Source organism: Trichosurus vulpecula, chromosome 7 (genome assembly GCF_011100635.1).
Source record: "Trichosurus vulpecula isolate mTriVul1 chromosome 7, mTriVul1.pri, whole genome shotgun sequence".
NCBI classification, from domain to species: domain Eukaryota; kingdom Metazoa; phylum Chordata; class Mammalia; order Diprotodontia; family Phalangeridae; genus Trichosurus; species Trichosurus vulpecula.
The window spans coordinates 44,833,487-44,847,595 of NC_050579.1; the positions used below are offsets into that span (position 1 = coordinate 44,833,487).

Sequence of the window (14,109 nt, forward strand, 5' to 3'; positions counted from 1 at the left end):
GATGTGACTCAACCCTACCTTCTAGCTCAAAGATTGTGATAGTTCATATTTCTCTCAAGGGTGAGAGGGAATTTGTGTCCCTCTGATGTACAAATTCCAGAATGCCAGTAAGTTCTCAAACCCCAATTTCATAGTACGTAGTCCACAATATTCAGTAGTCATGCATAGTCAACTTGCCCTACTAATTGGGCGTTTTCTTACCTAGAATGCAGCACATTGCTCTGTCCTAGCATGTACTGGGTGCTATATGTGACATGCTCCAGCATTCTCTCTGATATATCATATTCATATGTCAGCTTAGCTTTTGCTGCTATAATCTGAATGCCTCTATTATGATTTGCTGACATTTCTGAATGTTCTAAATTCTCTCCCATTCCTGGTGGGGGAGAAGCTGTCTTCAGGCACATTAGTGACATAAATTCTGTGCCTATGCCTATAGGTGACTGAGGGCAAACAGGGCAATATTGTCCTTAAGTGAATGGGCAATACAGGGTAGCTTTTGTCCTTTTGGGATCTCCATTGATGGAGTAGTATGCAGAAGGTAGATTGCTTCTGAGTTAAGTCCCTCTTCTCTAACTAAACAGGCGTCTCCTACATGCAGCTTTGGCAGTCTTCTTCGTTTTCTAATTGATTTTCCCTCCATCAGGATTTTGTTCCAAAATCCTTCAATGTGGTTCTTCCTCTGGGGCAGCTGTCCAACTCCAACTGGTTTTGGTGGGGTTTCATTTCTTGGCTGTCTTATACTCCTTCCTTCTTTCTGATTGGTAGCTCAACTAGCTCCCCTACGAGTATCAGGTAGTTGAGATAACATTGTCTTTGTAGGGCTTTGGCCACTCTGTGGGACTAATTTGGCTACTTCTCAACTACTTGGTAAGGGGACAACTATCAGTCCACCATCTGGTATGTTCCAGACATGTATGTTCCATAGAAAGACTGTATCCCTTCTAATTTATGACAACAAACTTGGGCATCGGGCTGCTCTTTGTTTTTCTCAGTGCTAGGCAGGAAGTTGCTGGTAAATATATAACAACTTGCTCTTTGGGGGACAAAATGTACACTTGACACACATTTAACTTGCATTATTACCATTTTCTCTATCACTTTATCAAGTCTAAACAATCAACAAAACAATAAAATAAGCCATGGTTTATACCATTTGCCAATTCCCAAAGTGTAAGTACATACATTGGATATGTAACAATTGGTTCTTGCAAGCCAGTTCAAACTGGTTCCAGCATACCCCTGATGCTAGATGTTAGGCCTCTCTCAATTTCTTTCTCAGATGACTTATTGGTTGTGAGTTTTTAGATGTCTTCCATCTTCTGACACCCCAAAACACATATTTAACTAAATTTTATTGTTTTCAAATATCAAGCATTTTCCCTCCCTCCCACCATCATCTCATTGGGAAAAAAATTAAAAAAAATTTTTTTTTTTTACAAAATAGCTTAGTCAAGCAAATCAAATTCTAATATTGGCTATATCCAAAAATGTTCAGCATTTTTTTATCCATCACCTCTTTTTCAGGAGTTGGATATCATTCTTCATCATCAGTCCTCCAGAATCATGGGTGATCACTATGCTGATCAAAGTTCTTTCAAAATAGTTAATTTTTATAATATTGATTTTAGAGCATAAATTGGTTTCCTGGTTCTAATCACTTTCCTCTGCATCAGCAAATACAAGTCTCCTAAGTTCTCTGAAACCATTTTTCATTATTTCTTACAGCATAATAGTAGAGCATTAGATTAATATTACCATCATTTCAGTTCAGCCATTCCCCAACAGATGGGCACCCTCTTAATTTTCAACTCTTTACTATAACAAAAAGAACTTCTATAAATATTTTGTTGGATATAGGACATTTTCTTCTTTTTTATTTTTGGGGTAAAGGCACAGAAGTGGCATTTTTGGACCAAAGGGCTTGGTTTCTAATTAGTTTCCAGTCTGGCTATACCAATTCACAGTGCACCAATAGTATATTGATGTAACTCTTTTGCCATAACCCCTCCAATGTTTATCATTTTCTTTTTTGCCAACTTTGTCAACTTGATGGGCACAAGGTATAATCTCACAGTTATTTTAATTTGAATTTCTTTAATTATTAGTGATTTGGAGCATTTTCATATGGCTGTAGAAAGTTTGGATTTCTTCCTGTAAAAGCTGCCTATTCATATCATTTGATCATTTATCAATTGGTGAATGACTCCTACTTTTAAATTTTTGAATCATTCAGTTGGTCAACAAGCATTTATTTAGCACCTACTATGTTAAGCATGGAGATACCCCCCAAAATGCAAAAAACAGTTCCTGCTTTAAAAAAGCTTACATGCTATAGGGGAGATAACATGCCAAAACAACCCCAAGACCCCCAACAAACCAAAACTGAGTACAAACAATATATACAAAGAATAGAGATAGAATGAAGGAGGACAAGAAAAGGCTTCTTGCAAAAAGTAGGATTTTGAAGATTTGAAGAATTTTGAGATTTGAAGAAAGTCAGGAGATCCAGCAGACTGGAATGAGGAGGGACAGAATTCCAGGCTTGGGGTACACCGGTGACAATAAGGAGGCCTGTGTGACTGGATCTTAGAGTATGTGGAAGGGAGTAAGAAGATTTTGAAGGCAGGAAAGAGCTAGGTTATAAAGGTCTTTAAAAGCCAAACAGGATTTTACGTGAACCTGAAGATGATACGGAGCTACTGGAGTTTATCGGATAGGGGAAGTATGACCTGATGGTCAGACTCTGGCTTTAAGAAGATCAAGCAACTTGAAAGACTCTACATTAGGGTAGTAGCAGTGTCAGAGGAAAGAAGGGACCATATATGAGAGATGTTGTGAAGGTAGAAATGAAAGGACTTGACAACTGATTGGCTATGGAGGTTGAGGGTGAGAGTGAGGAGTCAAGAACGATACCTAGTTGTGAGCCTGAATGAGTGGAAGGATAATGACAAAAATAAAGAAGTTAGGAAGAAAGGAGTTTGTGGGGGAAGGGGTGCAGTGGGTAATGAATTAAGTTTTGAACATGTTGGGTTCAAAATGTCTACAGGGCATCCAGTTCAAGATGTCCAGTAGGCGGTTGGAGATGTGAGACTGGAGGTTGAGAAAGAGGTTACTGTTGGGTAGGTAGATCTGAGAGTCATCTGCATAAAGATGATAATCGAACGAAAGGAAAATGATGTGCTCATGATGTGATCACTAAATTAAATAGTTTAGCAGTGAAGAGAAGAGGTCCCAGGACAGAGCCTTGAGGGGGGACACCCACAATTAGACTATGAGCTAGATAAAGATCTGGAAAAAGGAGTCTGAAAAGGAGTGGTCACAATTAGCAAGGTTTGGAAAATGATAGGATAAGAAAAGAAAACCAGGAAAGAACATATCACAAAAACCTAGAGAGAAGAGATTATCTAGGAGAAGAGTGCGATTGACAGTGTCAAAGGCTACAGAGAGGTCAAGAAGGATGAAGACTGAGAAAAGGCCATTAGATTCTCTGTGTATCCTAGAAATGAGACCTTTATCAGAGAAATCTGATGTGAAGACTGCCATTTCACCCCTCAACCCAGTTACTTTTGTTGTTTTCAGTCATGTCTGATTCTTCATGACCCCATTTTGGGTTTTCTTGGCAGAGATACTGAACATTTCCTTCTCTAGCTCATTTGACATATGTGGAAACTGAGGCAAACAGGGTTAAGTGATTTGCCCAGGGTCACCCAGTCAGTAAGTGTCTGAGGCTGGATTTGAACTCAGGTCTTCCTGAATCCAGGCCTGGCACTCTATTTACTGTGCCACCCAGCTGCACCCACCAGTTACTTGCTTCTCCTCTAGTTTTGGCTGCATTGGGGTGAGGTCCCTTACTGTTATAATTTTACCGTCTATTCTTCCTTATGAATTATTTAACATTTCCACAAGTATTTAGAGGATATGCCATTCATGTCATATATGTTAAATATTAAAATTAATTCAGTATCAAAGGTATCTTTTAAAAGCAAAATGTAGTTTTCCTGTTTATCTCTTAAACTTTTTTTTTTTTGTTGTTGCCTTGTCTGAGATCATGAATGATACTCTTGCTTTCTTTTTTTAACTTTGGTTGATACATAGTAGATTTTGCTCCTGTCCCCTGTTTTAACCCTGTGTGAATCTTTATGTTTCAAGTGTATTTCTTGAAAATATTGTTAGATTCTACTTTCTAATCCATTCTGCTATTTTCTTTCATCTCATTGGTGAGTTCATCCCATTCACTGTCACAGTTATAATAATTATATATTCTTTTCCACCATATTTTCTTATAATTTTCCTTTTCTTTGTTTCCTGCTCCCTTTTTTATAAAGAAGAGGGTGATGATTAGGACTGTGTTTAGCACCAATGCTCTAGATTATTGCAATCTACTTCCAGTTCCCTGCCCCTCTTCTTTTTTGCCCTCCCAGAGCCCAATCTGAAGTTCTTATCCTTTCATTCTTTCCTTTTAAATGGCTCTCAGCACACTGTCCTTAGAGATTGTTTTGCTCAGGATTAGTGGCTCCCTTATTCTTCTCTTCCTCTTATTCCCTTCTTCCCCTCTCCCCTTTCCTCTTTGTTTCCCTATTAAGTAAAATTTATTTCTGGATGCATTCTTCCCTCCTTTGACCACTTCAGGTCAACAATCAAAAACATGTATTAAGTCCCTGCTATGTGCCAGCCACTGTGCTAAGCACTGAAGATATAAAGAGGCAAAAGACAGTCCCTGCCTTCAAGGAGCTTACACTCTAATAGGGGACACAACATGAAAACACACACACATATGTATGTATATATATATATACATATATATGTATATACCAAACTATATACAGGATAAATAGGAAATAATTAAAAGAGGGAACATGCTGGAATTAAGAGGGGTTAAGGAAGGCTTCCAGTAAAAGGTGGGTTGGGTCTTAAAGGAATCAGGGAGGTCAGTAGTTGGAGTGGAGGACAGAGAGCATTCCAGGCATGGTGGACAATCAGAGAAAATGCCCAGAGCCAAAAGATCGAGTGTCTTATTTATGGAACAGCCAGAAGGCTAGTGTCACTAAGTCAAAGACTACATGTTGGGGAGTAAGGTGTAAGAAGACTGGAAAGACAGGAAGAGGCTAGGTAATAAAGGGATTTGAATGCCAAATAGAACATTTTGTATTTGCTCCTGGAGGCAATCAGAAGTCACCGGAGTTTGAGTGTATGTGCATGTGTGTGTGTTGCGGGGGCGGGGGGAGGGGCAGAGTTTGACATGGTCAGACCTATGTTTTAGGAAAATCACTTTAATGACTGAATGGAAAATAGATTGGAATAGGGAGAAACTTGAGGCAGCAGACCCACCAGCAGGTTAGCATGAGGTGGAGAGCCTACAGTAGAGTGATGAAAGAGTCAGAGGAGAGAAAGGGGTGTGTTTGAGAGATTTTGCAAAGGAGAAGTTGACAAGTCTTGGCAACAACTTGGATATGGGGATCAAGACATAATGAATAATCCAGGATGACTCCTGAGTTGTGAGACCAAGGAACTGGGAGGATAGTTTTGCTGTCTACAGTAATAGGAAAAGTAGGTAATAGGAATAATTTAAAGGGGAAAAAGAAAGTAATGTTCAAGTGATGCCCACTCCCCCACCCCTTCCTCCCTGTTTGTAATTTTCTACTTGTATATCCTAATTAAGTGAGATAATTTTCTCTATCTTTCCACTGTCCTACCCCTCTCACCAATGTATTGTTTTCCCACACCTTTTCCTTTCTTTTTTTTTTTAAGATCAAAACATTTTTTAAAAAATCACTCCCAGAGCCTTTATCTTTCTCTATGTCTTCTAATGAAATTAGGGTCCTGAGGGGACACCTGTATTACCATATTTGAATGTAAATAGTATATCCTCATTTAGTTCTTTTTGATTATTTGCTTATATTTACCTTTTTATGTTTCTCTTGTTTGAACTTCAAAATTTCTACTCAACTTGGGTTTTTTCATCAGGAATGCTTAGAAGTTATTTTCTTCTGTTTCATTAAAACACCATTTCCTCCTTGTAGGACTATACTCAGTTTTGCTGGGCATATTGTTCTTGGTTGTAAGCCTATCATCCTTGGCCTTTGAGAATCTAATATTCCAAGCTCTCTGCTCCTTTATAATGGTGGCTGCCAAATCATGTGTGATCCTGACTATGGCTCCTTGGTCACTGAATTCCTTCTCTCTGGCTCCTTGCAGTATTTTTCTTTGACTTAGAAGCTCTGTATTTTGGCTATATTCCATGGAGTTTTCATTTTGGGGTTTCTTTCAGGAATTGACTGGTTGATTCTATTTTCACTTTATTCCCTGATTCTAAGAGATATGGGCAGTTTTCTTTTACAATTCCTTGAAATATGATGTCTAGGTTTGTTTGTTTTGGTTTTGGTTTTGGTCAAACCTTTTAGGTAGTCCAGTGATCAATTGCTTTTGCCGTGATATATCTTCCATTTTCTACTTTGATTTTAAAAAGTATTTCTTATTGTCTTATGGTGTCATTAATTTCTATTTGGGAAAATGAGTACATGATTTTTGACATAAAAGGTGATGTAAAAAAATTAAAGGAGCAAGGAAAAAATTACTTGTCAGATCTATGGAGAAGAATTGAGGATTGAGGCAGGTGGGAGTGACCTATATAGGAGACAACCAGAGACAACCTGGTGAGTATCCTAAGGGTTTGGGTGGAACATAGTCAAATCACCTCTGGTTCCAGACTAGGCGTTAGGATTGAGAATTCTGGGTGTCCAGGAAGCTAGGAGTTATGTGACACCTTAACCCGGGGAATTAGTCAAGGTGGGTTAGAACTAGCCTAGCTGCTCTTACCTGCAAATTAATAGTCCTTATAACTTGTGTTGTTGTTGTCCAATCATTTTTCAGTTGGGTCTGACTCTTCAAGATCCCGTTTGAGGTTTTCTTGGCAAAGATACTGGAGTGGTTTGCTATTTCCTTCTCGTGCTTGTTTTAAAGATGAGGAAACTGAGGCAAACAGGGTGAAGTGACTTGTCCAGGGCCACACAGCTAGTTTCTGAGGCCAGATTTGAACACAGAAAGATGAGTCTTCCTGCCTTCTGACCTGGTATTCTATCCACTGAGCTACCTAGTTGCCCCTAAAATGTAGGCTGCTGCTATGTTTGAGTATGGCATACTAAAATTCTGTCCTTGAAAGACCATTAGAATGATGTGTTCCGATCTTTATATAAGGGACATAAAGTCATAGTATCATCATGCTTACAATTTCCATAAATCTTTGGAACTCAGCTGACTGAAAGGAGTGTGCTCTATAATTTGAGGTGCTGGCAGCTAATGGCCCTTGGGAAAATTAAGATTTTGAATGATTTGTGATTGTAAATCCAAATATGATTTTTGTCCTAAAACTAGATTATAACATGGCCTCATTTAAGATGTGTACTCCTATTAGGATAATTATGATGTTTGACTCCTTATAGGTGGATCATATCTTAATAGAAAATACAATTGTATGCTTAGAAACTGCATGAGTAAGAATTAAAATTGCAATTGCTTCAAAATTAAGTTCAAGGGAAATAATGAATGTAAAGCATTCTACAAACCTTACATCATTATATAACACCAGATAGTATTAATAATAATAATTAATAGCTGATGTGTATCAATTAATAATGGCTGATTAATAATAATAAATTCTCATCATTATGTTTGATGAAGTTCAGATAGAAATAGTTCTAGGACAAGTTATCATGCTAATATTTTTATTTTATATTTAATGTTCAGCAAACTATTATACTAACATAAGCCCATTATTATATAGCAGAAGTAGAGAAAATAATTGATATATGTAATTTAAGAAAAGTGTTGGGCTGAAAGCTCATCTTCTGTCGACTCACTAAAACCATCTTTGGGACAACTCTTGTAGTTGACAAGGAGAATATAGTATGGCAATCTGTCACCTGTAAGTTTATGAAGATTAGCAAGTTTCTTATTTATAAAACTGGCTACTCAGTCACTTTCTAGGCACATAAGTGCTAACCTTTTTTTGCAACTTGCAGTAATATGTTGCAGTTTTTGCCTTTCTGTATCAATTTACAAGTTTAATCTTATTAAGAATAAATATTCCAGGGGCAGGTAGGTGGTGCAGTGAGTAGAGCACACGACCTGAGTTCAAATCCAGCCTCAGACACTTGACACACTTGCTAGCTATGTGACCTTGAGCAAGTCACTCAATTGCCCTGCCTTCCCCCTTCAAAAAAAAAATCAAAGAGTAAACATTGGTTTTCACGACATTACTCTCTCCTGTTTCTCATCCTACCTATTTGACTAATTTCTCAGTCTTCTTTGCTAGATCTTCACCCAGGTTACTCCCACTAACTGTGGATGCCCAACAGGTTACTCTATTCTTCTCTTCTCTATATTATTTCACTTGGAGATCTCACTAGCTCCCGTGGCTTCGATTATCTCTACACTGATTATTCTCAGATCTATTTACCCAGCTCTAATCTCTCTGCTGGCCTACAGATTCTAATCTCCAACTACCCATTGAACAGGTTAAACTGGATCTCCCACAGACATCTTAAACTCAACATGTCCCCAAACTGAACTTACTATGTTTTCCTCCTGAACTTTCCCATCCTCCAAACTTCCCTATTATTCTTGCAGGCACCAACTCCTCCCTCCCCGCCCCCTTCCTTCCCCCTTCTCATCCCCAATATCTAATCTGTTACCAAGGTCTATTGATTTTTACCTTCATAACACTTCTTATATATCCCCTTTTCCTTTCTCTCCTTTGCTACTGCCACAACCCTGAAGCAGGCTCACATTGCTTCATGCCTGGACTATTTGAAATAGCCCACTGGTTGATCTCCATGCCACAAGTCTCTCCCCACTTCAGTCTATCCTTTACTCAGGCATCAAAGTGTTCTTTTTTTAAAAAAAATTTTATTCTTCCCAATTGTATATAAAAACAATTTAAAATTTTTTTGAGTTCCAAATCCTCTCCCTTCCTGACATGGTAAACAATTTGATATAGGTTATACGTGTGCAATCATGCAAAACATTTCCATGTAAGTCATGCTGTGAAAGAAAACACAAACCAAAAACCCCCACAAAAATAAAGTGAAAATAGTATATTTTGATCTGCATTCAGACTCCATCAATTCTTTCTCTGAAGGTGGATAGTATTCTTCATCATGAGTCCTTTGGAATTGTCTTGGATAATTGTATTGCTGAGAATAGCTAAGTCATTCACAGTTTAGCATTGTATAAAATTGTTGTCACTGTGTACCATGTTCTCCTAGTTCTGTTCACTTCACTTTGCATCAGTTCATGTAATTCTTTACATGAAATCTGTCTGCTCATCATTTCTTATAGTACAACAGTATTTCATTACAATCTTATACCACAACTTGTCCAGCCATTCCCCAATTGGTGAACATTCTCTCAATTTCCAATTCTTTGCCACCACAGAAAAGCTGCTATAAATATTTTTGTACAAATAGGTTCTTTCACCCTTTTTAAAAAATGTCTCTGGGATACAGACCTACCAGTGGTATTGCTGGGTCAAAGGGGATGAAATTTTATAGCCCTTTGGGCATAGTTCCAAATTGCTCTCCAGAATGGTTGGATCAGTTCACAACTCCACCAACAATGTGTTAGTATTCCAATTTTCCCACATCCCTTGTAACATTTATTATTTTCCTTTTCTGATAGGTGCGAGGTGGTACCTCAAGCTTGTCTCAATTTGCATTTCTCTATGATTTATTTTTTTCATATGACTATAGATAACTTTTATTTCCTTTTCTGAAAACTGCTTATATCCTTTGGCTATTTATCAATTGGGGAAGGACTGATATTCTTATAAATTTGACTCAATTCTCTGTATATTTGAGAAATGAGGCTTTTATCAGAGATATTTGCTATAAAATTTGTTCCCCAACTTTCTGCTTTCCTTCTAATCTTGGCCACATTGGTTTTGTTTGGGCTAAAACTTTAACATAATCAAAATGATGCATTTTACATCTTAAAATGCCCGCTATCTGTTGTTTGGTCATAAATTCTTCCCTTATCCGTAGATCTGACAGGCAAACTCTTCCATGATCCCCTAATTTGTTTATAGTATCATCTAATTTGCTTATGGTATCACAATTTTGATCTTATCTTCATATACAGTGTGAGATGTTGGTCTATACCTAGTGTCTGCCAAATTGTTTTCTATGTTTCCCAGCAGTTTCTGTCATATAGTGAGTTCTTGTCCCAAAAATTTGAATCTTTGGGCTTATCAAACACTAGATTATCATGGTGATTTACTACTGTGTATTATATACCTAAATCTATTCCACTGATCCGCCACTCTATTTCTTAGCCAATACCAGATTGTTTTGATGGTTACTGCTTTAAAATACAGTTTGAGATCTGGTATGGAGAGGCCCAAAGTGATCTTCTTAAAGCACAAGTCTGACCATACTGTTCTTCCACTCAATAAACTCCATTGACTCATTATCACTTTCAGGATCAAATATAAAATCCTCCGTTTAGCAAAGTCCTTCATGACTTGCTCTCACCTCTACCTTTCCAACTTTCTTACATTTTATAACACCCTACATGCCCCACCCCACACATACCTTTTGATCCAGTGATACAGGCCTTTTTGATGTTCTTCAAATAAGACATCCCAGCTCTGGGCGTTTACACTGGCTTTCCTCCATCCATGAAATACTCTCTCATCTTTACCTCCTGACCTCTCTAGTTTCCTTCAAGTCCCAACTAAAATCCATCCTCTACAGAAAGCTCTTCCCCTGTAGGAAGCCCTTCCTAATCCCTCTTAATTCTAGTTCCTTCCCTGTTATTTCCAATTTATTCTGTATGTAGCTTGTTTGTACATGGCTATTTTATATCACCTCACCCCTTAGACTGTGAGCTCCTTAAAAGCAGGGACTGTCTTTGACCTTTCTTTGTATTCCCAGAATTTAGTATAGTGTTTGGTATATAGGTGTAGCTTAATAAGTGTTTATTGATTGACAGATGGGTAGCAACAGCCTAATCTTGTATCATTATCATGAACCCCTTCCTTTTTTGTAGACAAATTTTTCACTTAGTCATTTGTTCAGTGCTTCTTTGTTGACATATAATAGAGTTCATATGGATGTTGCCAATGGATAGCTCGTCTATTCCATTATTAGATCTTAGCCTTTTTCATAAGATTCACCTACTAGCAGACAAATACCAATTACATTCAATAAAACTATGTGTATCTGTTATCAGTGTAACAGTTATATCAGCCTTTACCATTGCTCTGTGAAATGATGTTTGTTCTAAAAATATTTCTGAAACTTTTTCACCTGTTTGTCATGCACTCTGAGAACATCTATCAGTCTTTTTTTAAGAGTAAATGTTAATTTTTCTATATCTACCTTGGGGTGGTAGGCTGGATATTTTGTTATCATTGTGAGTTGATTTTTGTATTCTTTCCAAAACTGTTGACATCGTTATTGCTGTCATTCCTGTTGTCACACTCTTCTCATCTTTTTTGATGAAGTTCAGAGAAAAACAGTTTGGGAACAAGCTCCTTTTCTACCATTTTATTATCATGCTCCGTGGAATCTTGAAGAGGTTGATAAAATGACCCCTTTACGAAATAAAAGAATTGGAATGTAAGCTCATCTTCTGCAGACCCGCTGTAAACGTCTTTGGGACAACTCTAATAGCAGACAGCACTACAGGGATGATATACACTTCATCTTGTTCACACAGGATTTGACCTCTTTTACATTTTGACAGTTTTGTGTTTCACAAAGCTTAGATATTATAAGTATCTGGTATGGCGACATCTATTGAAAACATTATTCTTAAGTTCTTCTGGATCAACATTAGGTCCAGGCAGTTGTGGTTAATAGTTCTGTCTGTAATGATGCTCTAATTCTAGTACTATTTGCTGAATTTTCAAGGGTAGTTTGGATATGTTTTTGTAGTAAAGTGATTTATCATCTAATAATGTATGAAGGATAGAGAGTTCATGATGTTAGCCATTAGTCTTTCAAGTTACTGGACTGTCTTTTGCCTCTTTTTGTATCTCCAGCCTTTGCATAGTGCTTGGCACGTAGTAGAGGCTTAATATATGTTTACTGATTGAATCCTGAGCTGCACTGGACCATGCTGATCTGGTGTAAGTTTGGCATTAACATGGTAAATACTAATAAGAAGTAGGATCAGCCTAGTGAGTAGCCCTTGTACTTCTAGCCTGAATGATATAGGGACACTCAGTCTTTATTATTATTATTATTATAAAGAAGATACAAGAAAACCTTGAGGGAATAAAGGCATTAGCAGCTCAGAGCACTAGGAAAGGCTCTAGTTGATACTTTAATTGAGTATTGATGGAAACGAGGGAAGGAATCTCTTATTTATTATACCTTACAGAAAATCATCGAGCCAATGCATAAAATATCTCTTATGAAATCACCTGCACAGGACAAAAAGTAAACATTTTTCTTGGTGAGTTGGGAAAGAGAGTTGTTAAACATTTACCATCAATTCCTGCCTGGAAGGTAACTTAGAGGTCATCTCAGTCCAATTTTACAGGTGAGGAAACAGGTTTAGAGAAAGTAAATGACTTATCTCCCAAAGTCATACACCTAAGAAATATTACCTAGCCTCTAGTCATTAAATGGGCATTGCCTGAGACAGACTGAGGCCTGGGAAATACCTTAATATATTTTTTTATTAAATTTTTCTTTCTTTATATTTATTTTTTCCAATTACATGTAAAATCAATTTTTTACAAAGACCTTAATTTATAAAGGTCAAGGTCAACCATTTTATGCTGGGACATTGCGATTTGTCTTGACTTTTGTTTTGACGCTGCACTTTGATGACTCTGGAGGAGAGAATGAGGCTGACAACTTTGCACAGCTCTGTCTCACTTAAATTCAAGTTGAGACAGCACCCTCATGATGTAATTGGTCTTTTTTGAGAACAAATGATGAACAAGTTACTGGTAAGTCCTACATTTTTACAACTTGCAATATGCTGCACAGTTTCCATAACTTCATTACAATGTAATCTGCATCAAGAAATACATCTGGGCTCCTGAAGAATAACTTCTCTATAATTTGTGGTAGCAATGATCTGATCTCAAATTGCTTTCTTAAATCCTTCAACATCTAAAAAGAAATCTGCATAATTCAGTAATTTTTGATGCTCTTTGGCTGACATATTATTCATTGATTTTATGTGGATGTTGCCTATAGAGTGCCTTTTGGATTCTGCTCTTGAATCTTAGTCATTTTATAGGCTCTTTCTAAAGATAAACCATTTTTACTCATATTAAACAAGTTAGATTTTCAGCCTTTGCTACTGTTTTGTGAAGTGAGGTGTGTTAGTTCCAAAAGTATTTATGTAAATTTTAACATGTTTATCATGGGCTTTGAGAACTTAACAAACACCCAAAAAGGATATTTCTATAAACAAAGTAGAACACATGAGGATTACATACCACTCGCTTTTAAAAAAATGGCACATTCAGTGCTTTCTTTGGCAGCATATATATTAAAATTGCAATGATACTGAGAAAGTTAGCAAGGCACCTGGGTAAGGTTACAGAAAAATTCATGAAGCATTCCATATATTTTATGTAGGAAATCACCATGATGGTCATTGAACAATTTGGAACCTGGCAAGGGTATCTACAGGAAGAAACACATCTGCAAATCTGCCCTAGAAATAAGGTGGGAATGTCTATCAATCTCGGGTACTATTAACAACTGCCACTGAAGTTAAAACTCCAAGGTGTTGATTCGTGAAAATGTTATTCTCATTGTAAGTGGGCCAAGTCTAACAATTTGTGGACAGCATACTTAGACGGAACCCCTCTGACTCAGATTTGTCAGGGCAAAACGTTTCTCAGGAGCCAATGACTTAAGACAGCTAAACCTAAGATGATGAGAACAGAATAATTGCTGTCTAAATTGATATTAGTGTGGATTTCTTGTTCCTCTGGGGCCTATTTTGAGCTATGTTAATCATCTTTTCTTTGTTATGAAGTTTTATTTCTTTTCCATTGTTTCTTACAGTGTCTGGACCCTTTTGGAAGAATGCTTAGGTACCAGATTTAAGACTGGAAACTTCAATCCAAGTCTTCCTTGT

At 37.3% G+C, this 14,109-nt stretch overlaps 1 non-coding gene across 1 annotated transcript; it reads left to right on the forward strand.

Annotated features, from left to right (window-relative positions):
* Nucleotides 1–13,488: 13,488 nt before the first annotated feature.
* LOC118858921 lies at nt 13,489–13,594 on the forward strand. The gene has a single exon (XR_005011033.1). It is a non-coding gene; the product is annotated as a U6 spliceosomal RNA (small nuclear RNA).
* Nucleotides 13,595–14,109: the final 515 nt, after the last annotated feature.